This window comes from Ipomoea nil, unplaced genomic scaffold, assembly GCF_001879475.1.
Source record: "Ipomoea nil cultivar Tokyo-kokei standard unplaced genomic scaffold, Asagao_1.1 scaffold2619, whole genome shotgun sequence".
Lineage (NCBI taxonomy): Eukaryota > Viridiplantae > Streptophyta > Magnoliopsida > Solanales > Convolvulaceae > Ipomoea > Ipomoea nil.
The window spans coordinates 1-13084 of record NW_017619047.1 but is presented as its reverse complement, the minus strand read 5'-3'; the positions used below and the strand labels follow the sequence as shown (position 1 = coordinate 13084).

The 13084-nt window shown below is 32.3% G+C and overlaps 5 non-coding genes across 5 annotated transcripts; all 5 read left to right on the top strand.

The window, feature by feature from the left end:
* Positions 1-1132: 1132 nt before the first annotated feature.
* Positions 1133-1216, top strand: TRNAL-CAA. Its single transcript has one exon. It is a non-coding gene; the product is annotated as a tRNA-Leu (tRNA).
* Positions 1217-2703: 1487 nt separating this feature from the next.
* On the top strand, positions 2704-2787 carry TRNAL-CAA. Its single transcript has one exon. It is a non-coding gene; the product is annotated as a tRNA-Leu (tRNA).
* A 2834-nt stretch (positions 2788-5621) lies between these two features.
* On the top strand, positions 5622-5705 carry TRNAL-CAA. Its single transcript has one exon. It is a non-coding gene; the product is annotated as a tRNA-Leu (tRNA).
* Positions 5706-8545: 2840 nt separating this feature from the next.
* Positions 8546-8629, top strand: TRNAL-CAA. The gene has a single exon. It is a non-coding gene; the product is annotated as a tRNA-Leu (tRNA).
* A 1346-nt stretch (positions 8630-9975) lies between these two features.
* TRNAL-CAA lies at positions 9976-10059 on the top strand. The gene has a single exon. It is a non-coding gene; the product is annotated as a tRNA-Leu (tRNA).
* The last annotated feature ends 3025 nt before the right edge of the window (positions 10060-13084 follow it).

Below are 13084 nucleotides of genomic sequence, written 5' to 3'. Positions count from 1 at the left end.
AAATAGTTTGAAAGTTTATTTGACTGTTCTTCTATCGCAAGTAATTTATATGTAAAATGTTCTACTTACACTTTAAGAAAGTTTAATATGAAATCTTTTGTAATTAAAAATAGTTTGAAAGTTTATTTGACTGTTCTTCTATGACTTTTTTTTATGTCAGGAGGTTTTAAACGTTGTCTATTCAATAAAATTTGTAATTAATTTTTTTTTTAATTCCAATAGGAATATGGTATTTAAAAGGCCAAATTAGGCCGCTACAGTTGGAACAAGTGGGACGAAAGGACGGAGCAATGAGTTAATACCATTTTAAGTACTCCGAGTATAGTGGTTTTACACGTTTAGTCCAAAACATTGGAATTGACTATTTGTGGTCCTTCGAATTTCAAATTTAACCATTTGTGGTCCAAGTTAAACACCCCAAGTCCTTAAAATTTCACAATTTAACACCGTGATCCTCAGTCGCAATTTCTCTCGGAGCAATGGATTACTCCATATGAATTTAGGCGTTACCTAGAGCGTGTGGATCCATCAAAACCCCACGAGTCTTGCATGTGCCGTCAACGTGGGCCCATATACGTAGGCCATGCTTATTAGGTGAACTACGATCTAAAGGACATTATTTTATACATGAAGTACATTATTTTTATGCATAAGTACATTATGTTTATTGAACATTCATTATTTGTATGCATAAGTTCACTATTTGTATGGATATGGTTTATTATTTTGAGGATGTACATATAATGATTGAAGTTCTAGGTTCTTTTTTGTGGTACATGATGTTCTTTGTTTCTTGAATATTTTATTTCATTGTAGAGTATAGCTGGACGTACTTATTCGGCACACCCCTTTACCTTTACTTAAAAATATGATATTTAGCAAATCTATGTTCACTATTTGTATACATAATATTCATTACTTCTTTACATGAAGTTCACTATTTGTGTGAATTTTTTTTATGCATGATCCACAGTAAAAATTGCCATCAATACGTTTCCACATTTAACAACATACATGATACACCAACCACAATTCGCATTACAAGATAAACCATTGATCAATGTTCATTTTTTAATGTGTTAAAAATAAACATTCAAACGATGAACAATTAATACACTATAAAAGTTGTGAAGTCAGTATGGCCGAGTGGTCTAAGGCGCCAGACTCAAGTTTTGGTCCTTGTGAGAGGGCGTGGGTTCAAATCCCACTTCTGACATAATAACATAAAAACTACAAAAAGTAAGCAAAGATTTAGCTTCATAATAGTATATGGTCATGGAGTTGCAAGTAATTATATGAAATCTTTTGTAATTAAAAATAGTTTGAAAGTTTATTTGACTGTTCTTCTATCGCAAGTAATTTATATGTAAAAATGTTCTAAAAATAGTTTGAAAGTTTATTTGACTGTTCTTCTATCGCAAGTAATTTATATGTAAAAATATTCTACTTACACTTTAAGAAAGTTTTTTGAATGCTACTAGCTCTATTACATTGTAGTATCTGTTCATATACTTTCTCAACCTACTGAAACACACAGAGCTAATAACGCCTCCACAGAGGCTCGAACTCACAACCTTCCAAGTGGAAGTCCAACCCGGGTACCATTGGACCACATAGTCCTGGTTCACTTTAAGAAAGTTTAATATGAAATCTTTTGTAATTAAAAATAGTTTGAAAGTTTATTTGACTGTTCTTCTATGACTTTTTTTATGTCAAGAGGTTTTAAATGTTGTCTATTGAATAAAATTTGTAATTATTTTTTTTTTTAAAAAAAATCCAATAGGAATATGGTATTTAAAATGGCAAATTAGGCCGCTAACAATTGGAACAAGTGGGACGAAAGAGGACGGAGCAATGAGTTAATACCATTTTAAGTACTCCAAGTATAGTGGTTTTACCACGTTTAGTCCAAAACATTGGAATTGACTATTTGTGGTCCTTCGAATTTCAAATTTAACCATTCGTGGTCCAAGTTAACCACCCCAAGTCCTTAAAATTTCACAATTTAACCACCCGTGATCCTCTGTCGCAATTTTCTCTCGCAGCAATGGATTACTCCATATGAATTTAGGCGTTACCTAGTGCGTGTGGATCCATCAAAGCCCCACGAGTCTTGCATGTGCCGTCAACGTGGCCCCATATACGTAGGCCATGCTTATTAGGTGAACTACGATCTAAAGGACATTATTTTTATACATGAAGTACATTATTTTTATGTATAAAGTACATTATGTTTATTGAACATTCATTATTTTTATGCATAAGGTTCACTATTTGTATGGATATGGTTTATTATTTGAGGATGTACATATTGATTGAAGTTCTAGGTTCATTTTTGTGGTACATGATGTTCTTTGTTTCTTGAATATTTTATTTCATTGTAGAGTATAGCTGGACGTACTTATTCGGCACACCCCTTTACCTTTACTTAAAAATATGATATTTAGCAAATCTATGTTCACCATTTGTATACATAATATTCATTTCTTCTTTACATGAAGGTCATTATTTGTTTGAATTTTTTTTATGCATGATCCACAGTAAAAATTGCCATCAATACGTTTCCACATTTAACAACATACATGATACACCAACCACAATTCGCATTACAAGGATAAACCATTGATCAATGTTCATTTTTTAATGTTGTTAAAAATAAACATTCAAAACGATGAACAATTAATACACTATAAAAGTTGTGAAGTCAGTATTGCCGAGTGGTCTAAGGCGCCAGACTCAAGTTTTGGTCCTTGTGAGAGGGCGTGGGTTCAAATCCCACTTCTGACATAATAACATAAAACTACAAAAAGTAAGCAAAGATTTAGCTTCATAATAGTATATGGTCATGGAGTTGCAAGTAATTATATGAAATCTTTTGTAATTAAAAATATGTTTGAAAGTTTATTTGACTGTTCTTCTATCGCAAGTAATTTATATGTAAAAATGTTCTAAAAATAGTTTGAAAGTTTATTTGACTGTTCTTCTATCGCAAGTAATTTATATGTAAAAATATTCTACTTACACTTTAAGAAAGTTTTTTGAATGCTACTAGCTCTATTACATTGTAGTATCTGTTCATATACTTTCTCAACCTACTGAAACACACAGAGCTAATAACGCCTCCACGGAGGCTCGAACTCACAACCTTCCAAGTGGAAGTCCAACCCGGGTACCATTGGACCACATAGTCCTGGTTCACTTTAAGAAAGTTTAATATGAAAATCTTTTGTAATTAAAAATAGTTTGAAAGTTTATTTGACTGTTCTTCTATGACTTTTTTTATGTCAAGAGGTTTTAAATGTTGTCTATTGAATAAAATTTGTAATTATTTTTTTTAAAAAAAAATCCAATAGGAATATGGTATTTAAAATGGCAAATTAGGCCGCTACAATTGGAACAAGTGGGACGAAAGAGGACGGAGCAATGAGTTAATACCATTTTAAGTACTCCAAGTATAGTGGTTTTACCACGTTTAGTCCAAAACATTGGAATTGACTATTTGTGGTCCTTCGAATTTCAAATTTAACCATTCGTGGTCCAAGTTAACCACCCCAAGTCCTTAAAATTCACAATTTAACCACCCGTGATCCTTCTGTCGCAATTTCTCTCGCAGCAATGGATTACTCCATATGAATTTAGGCGTTACCTAGTGCGTGTGGATCCATCAAAGCCCCACGAGTCTTGCATGTGCCGGTCAACGTGGCCCCATATACGTAGGCCATGCTTATTAGGTGAACTACGATCTAAAGGACATTATTTTTATACATGAAGTACATTATTTTTATGTATAAAGTACATTATGTTTATTGAACATTCATTATTTTATGCATAAGGTTCACTATTTGTATGGATATGGTTTATTATTTGAGGATGTACATATGATTGAAGTTATAGGTTCATTTTTGTGGTACATGATGTTCTTTGTTTCTTGAATATTTTATTTCATTGTAGAGTATAGCTGACGTACTTATTCGGCACACCCCTTTACCTTTACTTAAAAATATGATATTTAGCAAATCTATGTTCACCATTTGTATACATAATATTCATTTCTTCTTTACATGAAGGTCATTATTTGTTTGAATTTTTTTTATGCATGATCCACAGTAAAAATTGCCATCAATCGGTTTCCATATTTAACAACATACATGATACACCAACCACAATTCGCATTACAAGATAAACCAATGATCAATGTTCATTTTTTAATGTGTTAAAAATAAACATTCAAAATGATGAACATTTAATACACTATAAAAGCTGTGAAGTCAGGATGGCGAGTGGTCTAAGGCGCCAGACTCAACTTCTGGTCCTCGTGAGAGGGCGTGGGTTCAAATCCCACTTCAAACATAATAACATAAAACTACAAAAGTAAGCAAAGATTTAGCTTCATAATAGTATATGGTCATGGAGTCGCAAGTAATTTATATGTAAAATGTTCTACTTACACTTTAAGAAAGTTTAATATGAAATATTTTGTAATTAAAAATAGTTTGAAAGTTTATTGACTGTTCTTCTATCGCAAGTTATTTATATGTAAAAATGTTCTACTTACACTTTAAGTTTTATATGAAATCTTTTGTAATTAGAAATAGTTTGAAAGTTTATTTGACTGTTCTTCTATGACGTTTTTATTATGTCAGGAGGTTTTAAACGTTGTCTATTCAATAAAATTTGTAATAATTTTTTTTTTTTAATTCCAATAGGAATATGGTATTTAAAAGGGCAAATTAGGCCGCTACAGTTGGAACAAGTGGGACGAAAGAGGACGGAGCAATGAGTTAATACCATTTTAAGTACTCCGAGTATAGTGGTTTTACCACGTTTAGTCCAAAACATTTGAATTGACTATTTGTGGTCCTTCGAATTTCAAATTTAACCATTTGTGGTCTAAGTTAACCACCCCAAGTCCTTAAAATTTCACAATTTAACCACCCGTGATCCTCTGTCGCAATTTCTCTCGGAGCAATGGATTACTCCATATGAATTTAGGCGTTACCTAGTGCGTGTGGATCCATCAAAGCCCCACGAGTCTTGCATGTACCGTCAACGTGGCCCCATATACGTAGGCCATGCTTATTAGGTGAACTACGATCTAAAGGACATTATTTTATACATGAAGTACATTATTTTTATGCATAAGTACATTATGTTTATTGAACATTCATTATTTTTATGCATAAGTTCACTATTTGTACGGATATGGTTTATTATTTGAGGATGTACATATAATGATTGAAGTTCTAGGTTCATTTTTGTGGTACATGATGTTCTTTGTTTCTTGAATATTTTATTTCATTGTAGAGTACAGCTGGACGTACTTATTCGGCACACCCCTTTACCTTTACTTAAAAATATGATATTTAGCAAATCTATGTTCACTATTTGTATACATAATATTCATTACTTCTTTACATGAAGTTCACTATTTGTGTGAATTTTTTTTATGCATGATCCACAGTAAAAATTGCCATCAATACGTTTCCACATTTAACAACATACATGATACACCAACCACAATTCGCATTACAAGATAAACCATTGATCAATGTTCATTTTTTAATGTGTTAAAAATAAACATTCAAAACGATGAACAATTAATACACTATAAAAGTTGTGAAGTCAGTATGGCCGAGTGGTCTAAGGCGCCAGACTCAAGTTTTGGTCCTTGTGAGAGGGCGTGGGTTCAAATCCCACTTCTGACATAATAACATAAAACTACAAAAAGTAAGCAAAGATTTAGCTTCATAATAGTATATGGTCATGGAGTTGCAAGTAATTATATGAAATCTTTTGTAATTAAAAATAGTTTGAAAGTTTATTTGACTGTTCTTCTATCGCAAGTAATTTATATGTAAAAATGTTCTAAAAATAGTTTGAAAGTTTATTTGACTGTTCTTCTATCGCAAGTAATTTATATGTAAAAATATTCTACTTACACTTTAAGAAAGTTTTTTGAATGCTACTAGCTCTATTACATTGTAGTATCTGTTCATATACTTTCTCAACCTACTGAAACACACAGAGCTAATAACGCCTCCACGGAGGCTCGAACTCACAACCTTCCAAGTGGAAGTCCAACCCGGGTACCATTGGACCACATAGTCCTGGTTCACTTTAAGAAAGTTTAATATGAAATCTTTTGTAATTAAAAATAGTTTGAAAGTTTATTTGACTGTTCTTCTATGACTTTTTTTATGTCAAGAGGTTTTAAATGTTGTCTATTGAATAAAATTTGTAATTATTTTTTTTTAAAAAAAAATCCAATAGGAATATGGTATTTAAAATGGCAAATTAGGCCGCTACAATTGGAACAAGTGGGACGAAAGAGGACGGAGCAATGAGTTAATACCATTTTAAGTACTCCAAGTATAGTGGTTTTACCACGTTTAGTCCAAAACATTGGAATTGACTATTTGTGGTCCTTCGAATTTCAAATTTAACCATTCGTGGTCCAAGTTAACCACCCAAGTCCTTAAAATTTCACAATTTAACCACCCGTGATCCTCTGTCGCAATTTCTCTCGCAGCAATGGATTACTCCATATGAATTTAGGCGTTACCTAGTGCGTGTGGATCCATCAAAGCCCCACGAGTCTTGCATGTGCCGTCAACGTGGCCCCATATACGTAGGCCATGCTTATTAGGTGAACTACGATCTAAAGGACATTATTTTTATACATGAAGTACATTATTTTTATGTATAAAGTACATTATGTTTATTGAACATTCATTATTTTTATGCATAAGGTTCACTATTTGTATGGATATGGTTTATTATTTGAGGATGTACATATTGATTGAAGTTCTAGGTTCATTTTTGTGGTACATGATGTTCTTTGTTTCTTGAATATTTTATTTCATTGTAGAGTATAGCTGGACGTACTTATTCGGCACACCCCTTTACCTTTACTTAAAAATATGATATTTAGCAAATCTATGTTCACCATTTGTATACATAATATTCATTTCTTCTTTACATGAAGGTCATTATTTGTTTGAATTTTTTTTTATGCATGATCCACAGTAAAAATTGCCATCAATCGGTTTCCATATTTAACAACATACATGATACACCAACCACAATTCGCATTACAAGATAAACCAATGATCAATGTTCATTTTTTAATGTGTTAAAAATAAACATTCAAAATGATGAACATTTAATACACTATAAAAGCTGTGAAGTCAGGATGGCGAGTGGTCTAAGGCGCCAGACTCAACTTCTGGTCCTCGTGAGAGGGCGTGGGTTCAAATCCCACTTCAAACATAATAACATAAAACTACAAAAAGTAAGCAAAGATTTAGCTTCATAATAGTATATGGTCATGGAGTCGCAAGTAATTTATATGTAAAAATGTTCTACTTACACTTTAAGAAAGTTTAATATGAAATATTTTGTAATTAAAAATAGTTTGAAAGTTTATTTGACTGTTCTTCTATCGCAAGTTATTTATATGTAAAAATGTTCTACTTACACTTTAAGTTTTATATGAAATCTTTTGTAATTAGAAATAGTTTGAAAGTTTATTTGACTGTTCTTCTATGACGTTTTTGTTATGTCAGGAGGTTTTAAACGTTGTCTATTCAATAAAATTTGTAATAATTTTTTTTTTTTTAATTCCAATAGGAATATGGTATTTAAAAGGGCAAATTAGGCCGCTACAGTTGGAACAAGTGGGACGAAAGAGGACGGAGCAATGAGTTAATACCATTTTAAGTACTCCGAGTATAGTGGTTTTACCACGTTTAGTCCAAAACATTTGAATTGACTATTTGTGGTCCTTCGAATTTCAAATTTAACCATTTGTGGTCTAAGTTAACCACCCCAAGTCCTTAAAATTTCACAATTTAACCACCCGTGATCCTCTGTCGCAATTTCTCTCGGAGCAATGGATTACTCCATATGAATTTAGGCGTTACCTAGTGCGTGTGGATCCATCAAAGCCCCACGAGTCTTGCATGTACCGTCAACGTGGCCCCATATACGTAGGCCATGCTTATTAGGTGAACTACGATCTAAAGGACATTATTTTTATACATGAAGTACATTATTTTTATGCATAAGTACATTATGTTTATTGAACATTCATTATTTTTATGCATAAGTTCACTATTTGTACGGATATGGTTTATTATTTGAGGATGTACATATAATGATTGAAGTTCTAGGTTCATTTTTGTGGTACATGATGTTCTTTGTTTCTTGAATATTTTATTTCATTGTAGAGTACAGCTGGACGTACTTATTCGGCACACCCCTTTACCTTTACTTAAAAATATGATATTTAGCAAATCTATGTTCACTATTTGTATACATAATATTCATTACTTCTTTACATGAAGTTCACTATTTGTGTGAATTTTTTTTATGCATGATCCACAGTAAAAATTGCCATCAATAGGTTTCCACATTTAACAACATACATGATACACCAACCACAATTCGCATTACAAGATAAACCATTGATCAATGTTCATTTATTAATGTATTAAAAATAAACATTAGAAACGATGAACAATTAATACACTATAAAAGTTGTGAAGTCATGATGGCTGAGTGGTCTAAGGCGCCAGACTCAAGTTTTGGTCCTCGTGAGAGGGCGTGGGTTCAAATCCCACTTCTGACATAATAACATAAAACTACAAAAAGTAAGCAAAGATTTAGCTTCATAATAGTATATGGTCATGGAGTCGCAAGTAATTTATATGTAAAAATGTTCTACTTACACTTTAAGAAAGTTTAATATGAAATATTTTGTAATTAAAAATAGTTTGAAAGTTTATTTGACTGTTCTTCTATCGCAAGTTATTTATATGTAAAAATGTTCTAAAAATAGTTTGAAAGTTTATTTGACTATTCTTCTATCGCAAGTAATTTATATGTAAAAATGTTCTACTTACACTTTAAGAAAGTTTAATTTGAAATCTTTTGTAATTAAAAATAGTTTGAAAGTTTATTTGACTGTTCTTCTATGACTTTGTTTGTTATGTCAGGAGGTTTTAAACGTTGTCTATTCCATAAATTTGTAATTAATTTTTTTTTTGAAATCCAATAGGAATATGGTATTTAAAAGGGCAAATTAGGCCGCTACAGTTGGAACAAGTGGGACGAAGAGGACGGAGCAATGAGTTAATACCATTTTAAGTACTCCGAGTATAGTGGTTTTACCACGTTTAGTCCAAAACATTGGAATTGACTATTTGTGGTCCTTCGAATTTCAAATTTAACCATTCGTGGTCCAAGTTAACAACCCCTAGTCCTTAAAATTTCACAATTTAACCACCCGTGATCCTCTGTCGCAATTTCTCACGGAGCAATGGATTACTCCATATGAATTTAGGCGTTACCTAGTGCGTGTGGATCCATCAAAGCCCCACGAGTCTTGCATGTGCCGTCAACGTGGCCCCATATACATAGGCCCATGCTTATTAGGTGAACTACGATCTAAAGGACATTATTTTTATACATGAAGTACATTATTTTTATGCATAAGTACATTATGTTTATTGAACATTCATTATTTTTATGCATAAGGTTCACTATTTGTATGGATATGGTTTATTATTTGAGGATGTACATACTGATTGAAGTTCTAGGTTCATTTTGTGGTACATGATGTTCTTTGTTTCTTGAATATTTTATTTCATTGTAGAGTATAGCTGGACGTACCTATTTCGGCACACCCCTTTACCTTTACTTAAAAATATGATATTTAGCAAATCTATGTTCACTATTTGTATACATAATATTCATTACTTCTTTACATGAAGTTCACTATTTGTATGAATTTTTTTTATGCATGATCCACCAGTAAAAAATTGCCATCAATAGTTTCCACATTTAACAACATACATGGATACACCAACCACAATTCCGCATTACAAGATAACCATTGATCAATGTTCATTTTTTAATGTATTAAAAATAAACATTCAAAACGATGAACAATTAATACACTATAAAAGTTGTGAAGTCAAGATGGCCGAGTGGTCTAAGGCGCCAGACTCAAGTTTTGGTCCTCGTGAGAGGGCGTGGGTTCAAATCCCACTTCTGACATAATAACATAAAACTACAAAAAGTAAGTAAAGATTTAGCTTCATAATAGTATATGGTCATGAGTCGCAAGTAATTATATGAAATCTGTTATAAATATTATTATTATGGCATTATCACAAGACCTTTCATTTGCCTTATATTTATTCCATTATTTATGTTATAGAAAATGAAGGGTTATATGGATGTATATATACATGTTCAAGGCATAATGAAAGAGAGGACTTGTGTTCTTGAGTTCTACATTCTTGTGTTATGTTTTTCTCTCTACTCTTCCATTCCATATTGCAATATTCTAATACATACAATCGATGCGTTACCATACATCTATCACGCGAGAACTAACAAGTTGATAGGCCGAATTACAACACGTTATCAGCACGAATCGCCAACATATTCCTCGGTGTGAACGGTATGCTCGGACGTGTTATAATACATGTTTTTATACTAGGCAAGCATGTTCATAGGTTTCATATAATACATGTTTTTATATGGCACATGTTGATTCTACACCTCTTGATATGATTATGAAATACATGATTGATATGATACATATTGATTCTAAAATTTGAAATATGAATTGCACATACCGGTTCATATATATATATGATTGTGTAAATTCCTGAATATATATTTCCAATTTTATTTTTGATTCTTAAAATTGAAAGAAAAGCATGTGATATATATGTTTGTGTAAATAGATGGGGCTTTTCGTATGAAGATGCAATGTATGTATACATATTATTTTCATTTCGCATACTTTGTATGTTATATACCCTATGATGTAGTGCATTATTATGTTTTTATGATATGTCGTTTGCATGTGATTAGCAATTAGTTTTTGTGCCGATTAAGCAATGAATGAATGGTTTTTAATTAAGATTGTTAAAGTTTATTTTTGGAAGCTTAAGAGTGAGTAAGACTTTAAAGCTTAATTGATGACCTGGGAGCATCATTTGGTGTATTGGAGAATGAAACACCACTCGTTGCCTGTAGCACGAGTTGATGCTATAAACACGAGTCGATGCATGCTGCATCAATTCGTGTTTTCGCACCGATTCGTGCCTTGTTGTTTGTAGCACGAGTTGATGGTATAAACACGAGCCAATGCTTGTTGCTTCAATTTGGTGTTTGCCTCACCAATTCGTGTTGCACCATTTCGGTTTTTGTGTATATTCGAAAGATCAATTTGTTTTCTGATTTTATCTTTTGACTTCATCTCGGAAAGTTCATTTTGCATCTAGAAGATGTTAGATTCCTTATTTTGCTATAAACATGTGATATTATGAATGTATATGAGAACATATGATATATGTTTTGTAGATTACGGATTCAATTGTCAAATGTGTTTTATTGAGCTCGCTCATGTCGATAGCAATTATTTCATTTGGGTTTTGGATATTGAAATATATTTGCTTCTAAGAAATCGAGCCAAAATTTTGTTGCTAAGTCACAGATAACCGATGCCCAGAAGGCACAAGCTCTCATTTTCATACGTCACTACTTGAACTACTATCTTAAAAATGAGTATTTGATTGAAAAAGTCCCTATTGCGTTATGTAAGTCCCTGAAGGACCATTTTGACTAGTAGTCATCTATTGTCCTTCCTCGACACAATTTGACTAGATTAATCTTAAGTTTTAAGATTATAAGTCAGTAACTGACTATAATTCAGCTCTGCACAAAATAGTCTCAGAAGTGAAACTCTAAACAAGAAGTTTTAGAGAAATATTTAATTGAAAAGACATTGTCAACTTTTCGTGTGAGTATTTTGTACTCCAGCAGTAGTACAAGACAACAAATTATGAGAAGCATCCTAAGGTGATTTTAGCACTTCTTGTGGCTAAGAAACATAACTAGTTGTTGATGAAGAATCAAAGTGCATGTTTGGTTGATTTTGCACAGGTGCCTGAAGCACATAATGTTACCTAGTTGAGTAACTTCATAAGGGGTTGTGGTCGAGATTATAACCAGTGTGGTATGAGTTTCGAGCCAGAATAAGAAATAAAGTGATCAAGATATTCAAGGATGACCAAACTTATCGAGGCAAAATCTTAGTCAAAAGCAGATTTGCTAACAATGTGGGTCTGAAGTGCATTGATCCCTACGTGCCGCACACCAAAGCATTTGGTCATCGGAGAATGAACATCATCTTGATGATTCTAGCTAATTTGCCTTAAAGCAAATATTGCGATAAATTGTGATAATGAAATGATAAGGTATTGATGAAGAAATGATTAGTGTCATGATAATATTTAAGTAATTCATGAAAATATATTCATGGACAAAAAGGTTAGCTCATGCCTGAGGCATGACGTATCGAGAAGTAAACTCATGCTTGAAGCATCCGAGAAGTTAGTTTATGCCTGAAGCATTCGAAAAGATAATTCATGGCCGCAATAACTTATTGCGTAACCGAGGAGTATATACACTCCAAATGTGTTTTTGAGTGCAAAGTTATTTTTGGAGGCAAATTATTATGAGTGCAAAGTGACTTTACTTTGCTGATTTTCTTGCTAATTTTTACTACTCGAATTGACTATTCAAAAAGTTTACATCTCTAAGCTTTACATCTCTAAGCTTACCTCTGTAATCTTGCTTCTCGATTTACTTCTTGAAATTTTACTTTTCTGGAACTTTATTTTCCAGAGGAAGTTTACTTCTCAGATTTAATTCTCTTAGTTTGCATGCTTATTTATATATGGAAATTTTTTTCTCATGCATGCCAACATAACTCTCGTATGCAATTGACTGGCTGCTAATTCAAAATTGAATTATTATTTGTTCCATAAATCTTATATCAATCCCAGAAGGATTGCTATTATCAACAAATTATGATAATCATCTTTTGACTAAATTTAAGATGTCAACATGACAAATCCCTCTCCGACTATGGCTTAGTGCAATTCTGTGTTGTTTAAGGAGTGGTATACTCTTTTATAAGAATGATCTTTGACTTATGCCATACATGATATGATTGATTTAGATGTTATTGGTTTGGAAGATAGAATGGATCATATCATATCAA